Below are 4,791 nucleotides of genomic sequence, written 5' to 3' on the forward strand. Positions count from 1 at the left end.
GTTGAAATAAAGCATTAATTTTGGTCACATTCAAATGTTACCAAGAATATACATTGTATTTGGATCTATTGGAGCTGTCACTGGTTGTATGTTATCCTGGTTTATGGTAAGGGAGGGTAATATGGAATAAACTTGAGCCTAGACCTAAACTTCCTCCATGAATGAACATATTTACCTGTATACTCTAGGATTAAGTCCATGCCTCCAGACAGTACTCACTACTTAAAAGCCATCTGAAAATAAAAGTGGGTTTTGTATTTGGCTCCTCAGTTTATCTTCACAAAAATTTAGCACTACAATCACTTCAGTTAATCTGTAAAGTGTGTATATCCAAGCAATATGACTAGACCATCTTTCTAAACTAAATTTTATGTACAGTATTTTATTGAACTGTTAACTAGTGAGAAAATATTTAAAAATAAATAAAAGAGAGAGAAAGGAAAAAAGAGAGACAGAGATAGAGAGAAATCAGTTATTAGATTTAAAAATAAAATAGCTGGGGGAGATTAGGGCTTGGCAGCTGAAGATCTATCATATTCACAGTTGCCATAATGTACTTTATTTTTATTTATTTTTTTAACATCTTTATTGGAGTATAATTGCTTTACAATGGTGTGTTAGTTTCTGCTGTATAACAAAATGAATCAGCTATATGTATACATATATCCCCACATCCCCTCCCTCTTGCATCTCCCTCCCACCCTCCCTACCCCACCCCTCTAGGGGGACACAAAACACCCAGCTGATCAGCCTGTGCTATGCAGCTGCTTCCCACTAGCTATCTATTTTACATTTGGTAGTGTATATACGTCAATGCTACTCTCTCACTGCATCCCAGCGTACCCTTCCCCCTCCCTGTGTCCTCAAGTCCATTTTCTATGTCTGCGTCTTTATTCCTGTCCTGCCCCTAGGTTCTTCAGAACCATTTTTTTTCTTTTTTTTTTTAGATTCCATATATATGTGTTAACATAAGGTATTTGTTTTTCTCTTTCTAACGTACTTCACTCTGTATGACACACTCTAGCTCCATCCACCTCACTACAAATAACTCAATTTCATTTCTTTTTATGGCTGAGTAATATTCTATTGTATACATGTGCCACATCTTCTTTATCCATTCATCTGTCGATGGACACTTAGGTTGCTTCCATGTCCTGGCTATTGTAAATAGAGCTGCAATGAACACTGTGGTACACGACTCTTTTTGAATTATGGTTTTCTCAGGGTATATGCCCAGTAGTGGGATTGCTGGGTCGTATGGTAGTTCTATTTTTAGTTTTTTAAGGAACCTCCATGGTGTTCTCCATAGTGGCTGTATCAGTTTACATTCCCACCAACAGGGCAAGAAGGTTCCCTTTTAAAAATATGGAATGCTTCACGAATTTGCGAGTCATCTTTGTGCAGGGGCCATGCTAATCTCTGTATTGTTCCAATTTTAGTACATGTGCTGCCGAAGCAAGCACGCCATAATGTACTTTAAGTATAGGCCTTGACACAATAGATATGCAATGAATATTTGTTGAATAACAAATGATTGAACAGTATAGGATTTTGATCTTCCAAATCTTTATAGAAGGTTTCTTGTATTTTTTAAATAAACCAAGAAGAGTACGTATAATATGCTGGCAGTTTTCTAAGCATTTTATGAAAATTAATTTATTTAATCTTCCTCAAAATTGTATTAGGTAGGTACCAATTTTATTCCTATTTTATGATAGAAAGATTGGTTAACTTGCCCAAGATCAAAGCTAGACAGACTCTGCAGGGTCTGTGCTCTTAATCACATCACTAATTCTACTTCACATAACTGATACTGAACTGTGTGCCATCCAAATTTTATCAAAAGTCCAGCTGAGATTGTGAGTTTGTATGTGTGTTTATATATGTGTGTCAGGAAGGGAGGTGGTGCTTAAGAGATGTGGCCTCTTTCCATATCTCAATGCCAGTGTCCTCACCCTTTTTTCTTTCCTCTAACATAACTGGAGTATGAACTACTTGGACTGGATTGTGCATACCAGAGAAAATACTCTCTTAGTGAGCATTTTAGTCTCAGGGGTGAAAAATGGTAGCGTTAAAAATTGATTTCCCCCTATCAGGTTCTTCCCAGGTGAAGCATTCCTCTCTATTATTCTTCTTTCTCCATTCCAATGCAAATCTATTTTCTGAAAATCAGTATTACATTTATTACAAGGAGGTTGTTGGGATGCATCACATCACTTAGCATCTCCTAAAGAGAGATGTTCCTAAGTGCCAACACATCTATTGCTTTCCTCAAACAATTGAAATGCTTATATTCTGTAGACATTGTAAACTGAGAGGCAGATCATGTTCCATTTTTTGCTTTGACTACCATAATATGATATTTAAAAGTTGCAACTCTTTTTTTTTTTTTTTTTTTTTTTTTTTTTTATTTTATTTATTTTTTTTTTTTTTTATTCACACACACACACACTGTATTTTATTTTTACAAGACATAAATAGACTGACACCAAGCATTGTACATGGATGACCACAACAAAAGCAACAATGATTGCAATTACCAAACATGAAACACACTCATACTATGTCATAATATTGACATTCAGTCCAGTAATCCTCCACTGTAACAGCTCCTTTACTTTGCAGTGAAAATTGATTCGTATATTCTTTGCCTCTGAGTCCTTGTGGGATTTTTTTTTTTTTTTTAAATTCAGACAGAAAGTCACAAAAATTATACTCATCCTCATCAGTTCACTCAGTCCCATGTAATTAATTTTTTTTTTCATCTTGATCTTTTGTTAGCACTTTTATGAGTTCATCAGTTTTTCATTAGAGTTCTGAAAATGCTTATTCATTCAGTTCAGCAGTACAGTCAGTTACCAGAAACCTGTACTTGTCAGAGTCTTTTCCATGAATTTCTTGAAGATGAAACCCTTTTATAGGAACATATTTGCAAAATCATCAGAGTACACCCAGAACTGTCTGTAAATGACAAAAGACTTAAAAATGATCATGGTTAAAGATTTGATGAAAGTTCATAATAATGCAGTTGACAAGAAAATTAGTTATTTCTGAGATATACATTTTAAAGTAATAACTAGGATTATTACTTATAACATTATACCAGAACATATAAGATTTTTAGAAATTTCATGTAATGTCTGAAACATTTATATTAACATATTTCCATACATATTTCCATACAAATACAAATATAAGATTTTTAGAAATTTCATGTAATGTCTGAAACATTTATATTAACATATTTCCATACATATTTCCATACAAATACAAATATAAGATTTTTAGAAATTTCATGTAATGTCTGAAACATTTATATTAACATATTTCCATACATATTTCCATACAAATACAAATAAGATTTTTAGAAATTTCATGTAATGTCTGAAACATTTATATTAACATATTTCCATACAAATAACCCAATGAAAGTTTAGTATTAGTTGTTTTGTTTGTTTTTTTATACTGCAGGTTCTTATTAGGCATCAGTTTTATACACATCAGTGTATACATGTCAATCCCAATCCCAATCCCAATCCCAGGTTCTTATTAGGCATCAGTTTTATACACATCAGTGTATACATGTCAATCCCAATTGCCCAATTCAGCACACCACCATCCCCACCTCACCGCAGTTTTCCCCCCTTGGTGTCCATATGACCATTCTCTACATTTGTGTCTCAACTTCTGCCCTGCAAACTGGCTCATCTGTACCATTTTTCTAGGTTCCGCATACATGCATTAATATATGATATTTGTTTTTCTCTTTCTGACTTACTTCACTCTGTATGGCAGTCTCTAGATCCATCCATGTCTCAACAAATGACTCAATTTCGTTCCTTTTTATGGCTGAGTAATATTCCATTGTATATATGTACCACAACTTCTTTATCCATTCGTCTGTTGATGGGCATTTAGGTTGCTTCCATGACCTGGCTATTGTAAATAGTGCTGCAATGAACATTCGGGTGCATGTGTCTTTTTGAATTACGGTTTTCTCTGGGTATATGCCCAGTAGTGGGATTGCTGGGTCATATGGTAATTCTATTTTTAGTTTTTTAAGGAACCTCCATACTGTTCTCCATAGTGGCTGTATCAATTTACATTCCCACCAACAGTGCAAGAGGGTTCCCTTTTCTCCACACCCTCTCCAGCATTTGTTGTTTGTAGATTTTCTGATGATGCCCATTCTAACAGGAGTGAGGTGATACCTCATTGTAGTTTTGATTTGCATTTCTCTAATAATTAGTGATGTTGAGCATCTTTTCATGTGCTTCGTGGCCATCTGTATGTCTTCTTTGGAGAAATGTCTATTTAGGTCTTCTGCCCATTTTTGGATTGGGGTGTTTGTTTCTTTGATATTGAGCTGAATGAGCTGTTTATATATTTTGGAGATTAATCCTTTGTCCGTTGATTCATTTGCAAATATTTTCTCCCATTCTGAGGGTTGTCTTTTCGTCTTGTTTATGGTTTCCTTTGCTGTGCAAAAGCTTTGAAGTTTCATTAGGTCCCATTTGTTTATTTTTGTTTTTATTTCCATTACTCTAGGAGGTGGATCAAAAAAGATCTTGCTGTGATTTATGTCAAAGAGTGTTCTTCCTATGTTTTCCTCTAAGAGTTTTATAGTGTCCAGTCTTATATTTAGGTCTCTAATCCATTTTGAGTTTATTTTTGTGTATCGTGTTAGGGAGTATTCTAATTTCATTCTTTTACATGTAGCTGTCCAGTTTTCCCAGCACCACTTATTGAAGAGACTGTCTTTTCTCCATTGTATATCTTTGCCTCCTTTGT

At 34.5% G+C, this 4,791-nt stretch overlaps 1 non-coding gene across 1 annotated transcript; it reads right to left on the reverse strand.

Moving 5' to 3' along the window:
• Positions 1 to 1,359: 1,359 nt before the first annotated feature.
• Positions 1,360 to 1,463, reverse strand: LOC118895097. The gene has a single exon (XR_005019870.1). It is a non-coding gene; the product is annotated as a U6 spliceosomal RNA (small nuclear RNA).
• Between the last annotated feature and the right edge of the window lie 3,328 nt (positions 1,464 to 4,791).

Source organism: Balaenoptera musculus, chromosome 4 (genome assembly GCF_009873245.2).
Source record: "Balaenoptera musculus isolate JJ_BM4_2016_0621 chromosome 4, mBalMus1.pri.v3, whole genome shotgun sequence".
NCBI lineage: Eukaryota > Metazoa > Chordata > Mammalia > Artiodactyla > Balaenopteridae > Balaenoptera > Balaenoptera musculus.